We start from the raw sequence: 10,149 nt of genomic DNA on the forward strand, positions 1-10,149 counted from the left end.
TGCATCTTCTCGATCTTTGCCTCCATTCTTTTTCTGAGGCCCTGGATCATCTTCACCATCATTATTCTGAATTCTTTTTCTGGAAGGTTGCCTATTGCCACTTCATTTATTTGTTTTTCTGGGGTTTTATCTTGTTCCTTCATCTGGTACAAAGTCCTCTGCCTTTTCATTTGTCTGTCTTTCTGTGAATGTGGTTTTCTTTCCACAGGCTGCAGAATTGTAGTTTTTCTTGGCTTCTGCTGTGTGCCCTCTGGTGGATGCGGCTATCTAAGAGGCTTGTGCAAGCTTCCTGATGGGAGGGACTGGTAGTGGGTAGAGCTGGGTGTTGCTCCGGTGGGCAGAGCTCAGTAAAACTTTAATTCGCTTGTCTGCTGTTGGGTAGGGCTGGGTTCCCTCCCTGTTGGTTGTTTGGCTTGAGGTGACCCGGCACTGGAGCCTACCCAGCTCTTTGGTGGCACTAATGGAGGACTCTGGGAGGGCCCACACCAAGGAGTACTTACCAGAACTTCTGTTGCCAGTGTCCTTGTCCCCACGGTGAGCCACAGCCACTCCCTGCCTCTGCAGGAGACCCTCCAACGCTAGCAGGTAGGTATGGTTCAGTCTCCTATGGGGTCACTGCTCCTTCCCCTGGGTCCCGATGCACACACTACTTTGTGTGTGCCCTCCAAGAGTGGAGTCTCTGTTTCCCTCAGTCCTGTCAAAGTCCTGCGGTCAAATCCCATTAGCCTTCAAAGTCTGATTCTCTAGGAATTCCTCCTCCCGTTGATGAACCCCCAGGTTTGGAAGCCTGACATGGGTCTCAGAATCTTCACTCCCGTGGGTGGACTTCTGTGGTATAAGTGTTCTCCAGTGTGTGAGTCACCCACCCAGCAGTTATGGGATTTGATTTTATTGTGATTGCACCCCTCCTACTGTCTCATTGCTGCTTCTCCTTTGTCTTTGGATGTTGGGTATCCTTTTTGGTGAGCTCCAGTGTCCTCCTGTCGATGATTGTTCAGCAGTTAGTTGTGATTCTGGTGCTCTCACAAGAGGCAGTCAGCGCACTTCCTTCTGCTCCACCATCTTGAACCAACCCTCGACTTCCAACTTCTTGTATCGTCATTTGAGGAAGGCAGAAGGGAGCTCTCTTGGGCCTTGTTATAAGGGAGCTAACTCCATCATGAAGCCTCCACCCTTATGACCAAATCAACTCACAAAGTCCCCACCCAGCTCCTAATAACTTCACCTTGAGCATTAGATTTTCAGTGTATGAATTTTGGGAGGACATAAACATCCAGACCATAGCACTCATCTGTACCTCACTGTGCTTTATTGTCCTAAATGATTTACATCAAAAAATGGAATAAAGGATTTGAGTACCTTTCTAGAAGTAACCATTTGAAAAATAATTGTGATAAAGGCAATGTTTATTTAAAAATTGATGCCTGTCATACTCCTTTAAACCTAGCTGTATAATAACATTCTTCAAAAAAAATCAATTTTTATAGACATAATGAAAATAAATATATGTAGTTATTACTCAGAATAAACCCTTCCTGTGAATTGCATGTAGCTCTGTTCTCTAATGTCAAAGCTGCCTCCTGCCATTCCCTCATGACGAATAACCTGAGTTTTCTGGATTGATGATCAAGGATTCAGATATATATATATTCTTTTTCATATTCTTTTCCATAATCGGTTATTACAAGATATTGCATATAGTTCCCTGTGCTTGTTATTTACCTATTTTACATATATAGTAGTGTGTATCTGTTAATTCCAAACTCCCAGTTTATCCCTCCCCACCCTTCCCCTTTGGTAACCATAAGTCTCTTTTCTGTGTCTGTGAGTCTCTCTCTGTTTTGTAAATAAGTTCATTTGTATCATTTTTTTAGATGCCACATATAAGCGATATCATATGGTATTTGTCTTTCTCTGTCTTACTTCACTTAGTATGATAATCTCCAGGTCCATCCATATTGCTGCAAATGGCATTATTTCATTTTTTAATGGCTGAGTAGTATTCCATTGTATATATGTACTACATCTTCTTTATCCATTCATCTATCGATGGACATTTAGGTTGCTTCCAGGTCTTGGCTATTGTAGAGTATACACAGCCAGTCTTATGCTAAGGAGATGAAACTGATTAAAGAATCATAGGGCTAAGATTCCTTCCCACTGACAGCAGTCGTTTGCACTTACTGTACATTGTTATTTTATTCCTTAGAGGTTTAAAGGAGCTCCTGATGCCACTATTTGTGCTTTGTCTTCATGTAGTCGACAGCTCCCTTCCTACCCACACTATTCCTTAAATTCTTGACAGGAAGCTATGGTGTATGCAGATAAGTGTCAATTCATTTCTGATTCAATTCCATCATAATCATATTGTCAACTTTATAAGATGTGAATTAAGGAATAAGAGACAATTGGGTGTGTTTTACAAGGCCATTATGACAACCTCATGTGGCCAGCGAGAGAGCCAGCTGTGAGGGTGAAATGCTAGTGTTTCCAGCTGCTCCTCACTAAGTGTTAATAGCTCCCTTAAACGTACCATGATGGGGAGTTTCTTCATGTCCCGTCATCAGTGTTTAATCATCTCTTTTGTTTGGGAATTTTGCCCCAGCAGGTCCTCTGAGGATTCAGGAATTCTAATGCTCTATTTCCCAACTTATTCCCTGGTTCCTCTCTCTCGCCCCCTCAAGGGAGGAGTATCTGGAATAGCTTCCACTGCAGTCAGTGGCCTTGATTCCCAGGACCACTGAGAAGCCAGGGACTTTTTTTTTTTTTTTTTTTTTTTTGGGGTACGCGGGCCTCTCACCGTTGTGGCCTCTCCCGTTGCAGAGCACAGGCTCCGGACGCGCAGGCTCAGCGGCCATGGCTCACGGGCCCAGCCACTCCGCGGCATGTAGGATCTTCCCGGACCAGGGCACGAACCTGTGTCCCCTGCATCGGCAGGCAGACTCTCAACCACTGCGCCACCAGGGAAGCCCCAAGGGACATTTTTAAAGGAGCTCCACAGCTGCCTTCTGAAGGCTCTGGAGCAGCATAAACTGATCTGGACAGCAGAGACACTTGAAGAAATGCCAGAGTGTCTTATTTCTTCACGAAGGATATCTTTACCATTTCTGTGAACATTTTTTTCGTTAGTCTTTGCTTCGTAGGGCAACATTGGTTCAGTTCTCACAACTGAAATTCACCCAACTGCATGATGAGTACATGGAGATTCATCATACTATACTTTTTAATATAAGCAACAGAAAAATACAGTTTCAGGTTGTTTCCAATATAAGTTCTTTTTTAAAATTAATAATTACATAATTAAATCGAAATGTCATTTTTAAGGAGAAAAAAAATAAAGGAATGATGTAAATTCCTTCTGAACTTAAACGATGTGTTCACCAACTAGTAAGTATTTGAATTGGAAAACTTTTGTCACCTATCACATTTGATAGTTGCCCTATCTTAGCCCCAGCATCACACTCGCTACTCAGGATTCCTCACCGTTCTTCAAGGGGCAGGAGGAGACCTTTTCTGTAGAATAGACTGCTTGATTTTGCCCAATATTCTCCACCCATCCAGATGGGGGCCATGTTGGAAGTGTCAATACTTAAAGCACTAATTTGAAACAGAAAATATAAACATCTGTTTCAGAAGCATAATTTAGAAGCCACGACTCCTCACACTGCTTCTAGTTCCCTGTCTCTGAGCTGTCAGTACTTGAAGCTTATTAAACTACATAAAGTGCCTACCAGAGGGCAACCAGAATCTTATACATGGACTTGCATCAAGCCCTCACATAACCTTTAAGGGCCTTATTCATGGCATCTCATTTATTGAGCACCTACTATATGCAAAGTCTTCTGTTATAAGACTCCATGTGGTGAGAGACATGGAGATGATTTGCCCTCCTCTGTCCTCCTCTGAAGTTCCCCAAACAAGTTGATGTGTCTACTTTGGTACCACCCTTGCATCTTTGTCACTAGGAGACCTTTAGCAACATATCAGGTTTTTCTTGGTGGTTCTGTAGAATCCCCACCTCTTAGAGCTTTAGTGTCCAAGTCTTGCAAGTGGTTGTTTAAAAGACCTAATCATTTCATTTCTACTTAAGAACTAAAAGTAACCTAGCTAGTTATAAACCCCAAACTGCTGAAACAATGGCTGTATTGAATAACCCCATTAATAGAATATCATGCTGCATTTCAATACACTAAAACAACAAGAACAACAAAAAACCTGTTTTATTTGGACTTGAAAGTCTACTGTAAAAAAAAAAATCTCAAGAAGAAAATTAATTGGACAATTGACCAGGTTATGCGTTCTCATGTGTTTTTATGTACGTGTAAGAAATTCTTCAACTTCTGTTAAAAAAATTAAAGTAAGTTCCTGATTGCGATGCAGTTTTGATACTAACTACACAGAGTTAGGTCAAATTTTAGCTAAGGACACAGTAAGCAGACTCCCCTCACCTCAGACACCAGCCCAAGCTCCTGGGTTCTCTGGCCACTGCATTTCTGACAAACTGGCCACAAATTTGGAGGTTTCCACTACCCCCTCAGGCTCAATAATTCACTAAAATAAACTGACAGAAGTCAGGAAAGTGTTATGATTTCAGTTTTATTATAAAGGATCCAAATCAGGACCAGCCAAATGAAGAGACACATAGGGCAAGATCTGAGAGGCTCTCAAACACAAACTCTCCATGTCCTCAGAACAGGTCACCCTCCCAGCACATCAATGAGTATAACCAACAAGGAAGCTCACCTGAGTTCCAGGTATCCAAAGTTTTTTATTGGGGCTTCATTACATAGACACGAATGATTGAATCACTGGCCACATGACTGAACTCAATCTCCAGTTCTCCTCCCATATGGCACTGATAGGGCCTGGCTCAAAGCCCGAACCCTCTAATCACATGGTTGATCTTTCCAGCCTAGCCAACCCCCATCCTGAAACTATCCAGGCGCCCACCGTGAGTCACCTCATTAGCATAAACTCAGGTGGGGTCTGAGGGGTTCACCAAGAACATCAAAGACTCTCCTACCACTTGGAAAATTCCAATAATTTAGAGGCTCTCTCCCAGTAACCAGAGACAAAAGCCAGCCAAATTCTTTGTTATATAGCACTAATAACTACTAATAAATAGTTCAAATAGCACTTGGAACCCAAGTTTCAAGCAAGGCTGAAACTGTCTTCTGTTGACTTCGTATGACTACTTTTAGCAACAGTGATAGGACAATAATCCCAAGACCTGGCCTGGTGAATTAACTCATGATGAGAAAGTACTTTTGTTTCTTTTTTTTGTTTGTTTGTTTTTTGTTTGTTTTTTTTTTTTGTGGTACTTGGAACCCAAGTTTCAAGCAAGGCTGAAACTGTCTTCTGTTGACTTCGTATGACTACTTTTAGCAACAGTGATAGGACAATAATCCCAAGACCTGGCCTGGTGAATTAACTCATGATGAGAAAGTACTTTTGTTTCTTTTTTTTGTTTGTTTGTTTTTTGTTTGTTTTTTTTTTTTTTGTGGTACGCGAGCCTCTCACTGTTGGGGCCTCTCCCGTTGCGGAGCACAGGCTCCGGACGCGCAGGCTCAGCGGCCATGTCTCACCGGCCCAGCCGCTCCGCGGCACGTGGGATCTTCCCGGACCGGGGCACGAACCCGTGTCCCCTGCATCAGCAGGCAGACTCTCAACCACTGCGCCACCAGGGAAGCCCCGAAAGTACTTTTGGCTCCCAAAGTGAATGGAAAGATGGGTATGCTGCTAATTATAATCGTGGTTCAGTAATTGGGCTAATTTAGACAGGAAGGTTGGGTTATCCAACAGTTTCCACAAGGAGGATGAATTTAGAGGAAAACTTCTGGAGAGCAAAGCTCACATATCCCATAACTTGGGCTTGGGGAATAACCAAGTGAAGACTGCTGGTCAATACAAGGGTCCTCAATATAATGGGAATTTGGAGTGTCCATGCCTGGAACTCAAGCCCCAGAAGCCCTTATCAAGCCAATTAATTTATAGGATTATAAATCACAATGACGATTTGAAGAAGTGCTGAGTCCTGCCCTTTCCCTAAGAAAGGCTGGGACGCTACAGGCAAAAGGAACTTGGAAGGTGAAAAAATTATCCAGACAAACTCAAAAACCTGTTTATGCTAACAAAATAAACTAAAACGTGGAAACAATTATCCTGATGCAAAAGAGACTGAAAATGTTTGAGCAGAGACATTTGTAGTAATTTGCACTATTTTGGACTTGCTCTATGCCATGACTTCTGCTAAATGGAAAATAAATAGCTCTCTGTGGAGAGGACCCTGCTTTTTGGTAAATCTTCTGTAAAACCCCTGTCCCTAGAATGAAATATTTGCATCTGGATACAAGAGATAATGAGCTTGAAAGTCCAAATTACCAAAATTGGCTTAATCTCAACAATATAATTAATGTTCCGCATTCAGAAATTAAGTACTTAATATAAAAGAAGGGTAGGGTGTTGCGAGGTTCTATTGCTTGTTTTCTTTGTTTTACAGGGTGGGTAGTAGAAATTTCTCATTTTCATTAGCAACCGCTCTTGATGTGTGTTTCTTTCATTCCAAATGGGAGAGGGATCTCTGTTTTTATGTCTTATGTCAATAGCATATTTTTCCTTTCATATTAAATAATAAATGATATCTCACTACCTTATTATTATCATTCCCTCAACCACCTGTTAGCTTCACTGAGCAAAAAACTTGAAGAAATCAAGTCACACTGAATCTCTTCCCTTGGCAGCCGACACACAATGGCCCTGGGGGAGGTTCCCCAGGCATAGAAGTATAATGTGCAGATCAACATAGTAAGGAATTTGATCTGCGTTCAGATCTGGCACTTCTTTTGTAAATTCGTCAGCTAGATTTCCAGTTCTTAAGGACACTGACCTCTTTTCTCCCTCCCTAATTTCTTTTTCAGTGCCTGGAACATTACTATAACCCTGTCTAGTCGTTGATTAGCTAGTTGGTATTAAGTTCATTTTTTTACCTATTACATAAAGAAAAGGCTAGGAAATGTGTAAACTGGTTAGTATAAAGAAAGAAATCTGACATCGTTTTCCTCTCAATGAACAAAAATACAGTGGAAATGTTATACTAACAAAGTTATTAGCAGGAAGAAGCACATCTATATTTTGAAGGAAAAAAAATATGCTCTGTTCCATCGGTACATCTAAATGTAATGTGTGTAGAATTTCAGGAAAAAATATATAGCTATATAAAGTAATGGCATTTGGGTGAATTTTTTATTCTATTTTCCAATAGAATTATTCTTTTCTGTGAAAATTTTATATTATGCTGAAATTAAGAAATACAAAGAAAAAAACAGACAGATACAGTTTTGTCCATTAAAAATGTCTTAACTTTTTAATTAGAAAATTTTACGGGCGCGAACCCGGTTCCCCTGCATCGGCAGGCGGACGCGCAACCGCTGCGCCACCAGGGAAGCCCGCACATCTATATTTTGAAGGAAAAAAAATATGCTCTGTTCCATCGGTACATCTAAATGTAATGTGTGTAGAATTTCAGGAAAAAATATATAGCTATATAAAGTAATGGCATTTGGGTGAATTTTTTATTCTATTTTCCAATAGAATTATTCTTTTCTGTGAAAATTTTATATTATGCTGAAATTAAGAAATACAAAGAAAAAAACAGACAGATACAGTTTTGTCCATTAAAAATGTCTTAACTTTTTAATTAGAAAATTTTACAATAAAGTATTCCATTTAAAAATAAATGGACGGGGCTTCCCTGGTGGCACAGTGGTTAAGACTACTGCCAATGTAGGGGACACAGGTTCGAACCCTGGTCTGGGAAGATCCCATATGCCGTGGAGCAACTAAGCCCGTGTGCCATAACTACTGAGGCTGAGCTCTAGAGCCAGTGAGCCACAGCAACTGAGCCCACGTGCCACAACTACTGAAGCCCGCGTGCCTAGAGCCTATGCTCCGCAACAAGAGAAGCCACCGCTATGAGAAGCCCAGGCACCCCAACGAAGAGTAGCCCCCGCTCGCCGCAACTAGAGAAAGCCCGTGCACAGCAACGAAGACCCAACGCAGCCAAAAATTTAAAAAATAAATTTTAGAAAAATAAATAAATCAATGGATGGGGAAAAAGTCAGCCTTTAGAAACTTTACACTCTGAAAAGGGAAGTAAAATTATATTAATAAAAATAATTTTTACCTTTGGTTTATTGGTAGCACTTATGGCTATGACAGCTTCAGAAGTCTCAAAAATAGACTTTGTAAAGGCAACTGCAGCTGCAGCCATACTATTTTAGATAAAGTAACCTTTCTAAATAGGTAATATTTACTTTAAGGCCTTAACGTAAATCAGTGAGTGAATAGTTTAGCTGAATATTGAGTACATATGTTTGTCTTTTCTCTGTTTAAATGTTTGCCTCAAACCAAATCAATTCAATTATGCTTACCCTGTAGAATTTGGCCTAGATCAAGATAACATGATAGACAGGAAAGACAGGCAAAGATTCCAAAGACTTATGGCCTAAGGAAGAGAGGAATTTGTTGAGATGACCATGTTCATGAGGCCAAGTCCTACACCTCTATATTAATTTGTGAACAACTGTTATAGGTTGACTTGTGTCCCCCCCCAAAAGATGTTACAATCCTAACCCCCAGTACCTATGAATGTGACCTTATTTGATAATAGGATCTTTGCAGATGATCAAACAAATATGAGATCATTAGGGTGGGTACTAATCCAGTAGGACTGGTGTCCTTATAAAATGGGGGAAATTGGGACACAGAGTCAGAAACATACACAGGGAGAAGGCAGAAATCAGACTGATGTATCTAAAGTCAAGGAACACCAAAGACAGCCAGCAAACCACCATAGGTTAGGAGGGAGGCATGGGACAGATTCTCCCTCAAAACCCTCAGGAGGAACTAACCCTGCCAAAACCTTGACCTTGGACTTCTGGCCTCCAAAACTATGAGACAAATTTCTCTTGTTTAAGCCACCCAGGGACTTCCCTGGCGGTCCAGTGGTTAGGACTTCGCACTTCCACTGCAGGGGGCACGGATTCCATCCCTGGTCAGGAACTGAGATCCCACATGCTGCACAGCACTGCCAAAAAAAAAAAAAAAAAAAAAAAAAAAAATTCCCTGGGCAGTTCACTCAAGCCCCTTTTCAGTCAACCCCCAAGACTGGCCTCCCAGGCAACTAGTACATTTTTTGCCGCTATAGATTGATATCACTTATTCTAGAACCTCATATAAATGGAATGGAATCATGCAATATATACTCTTCCTTCTCTGCCTTCTTTCACTTGGCCTTTTTTTTTTTTTTTTTTGACATTTATCCGTGTTGTTGGGTATCAGTGGTTAAGTCCCTTTTATTTTATGGATGTATAACAATTTGTCTATCCATCCAGCTGTTAATGGGCCTTTGTGTTGTTTGATTTTTGGTTATTATGAATTAAAAAGCTATGAACATTCAGGGACAAGTCTTTGTACAGACATGTATTTTCATTTCTCTTCAGTAAATATGTAGAAGCAGGACTTCTGGGCCATATGATAAATTTATGTTTATGTTTTTAAGGGACTGTCAAACTGTTTTAAAAGTAGCCATAGCATTTTACACTCCTACTTTTCCTACAAGGGTCAGCAAACTTTCTGTAATGGGCCAGAGAGTAAATATTTTCAGCCTTGTGGGACACGTATGGTCTCTGTCACACATTCTTTGTTTTATTTTACAACACTCTAAAAACATAAAACCATCCTGTCTCAGGAGTCATACAAAAGCAGGCCTTGGGTTTGATCTGGCACACTGCCAATTTGTATCAGTCAGGGTTCAAGAAGAAGCCCTGGGTGATACAACCATATATAGATGGCCCTTCATATCTGCAGGTTCCACATCCGAGGATTCAATAGAAAAAAAGAAATTTTTTTTTAATTCCAGAAATTTCCAAAAAGCAAAACTTGACTTTGCTCCCCACTAGCACCTGTTTACATAGCACTTACATTGTATGTACAGCTATTTACATAGCATTTACATTGTATGTCATATTATAAGTAAATTCACATGATTTAAAATATAAGGAAGAATGTGTGTAGGTTACATGCAATGTTATATGTCATTTATATCAAAAAATTTTGAAATTAAAAAAGAAGAAAAGTGAGTAAGGATTT

The sequence above is a fragment of the Physeter macrocephalus genome, chromosome 12 (genome assembly GCF_002837175.3).
Source record: "Physeter macrocephalus isolate SW-GA chromosome 12, ASM283717v5, whole genome shotgun sequence".
NCBI classification, from domain to species: Eukaryota; Metazoa; Chordata; class Mammalia; order Artiodactyla; family Physeteridae; genus Physeter; species Physeter macrocephalus.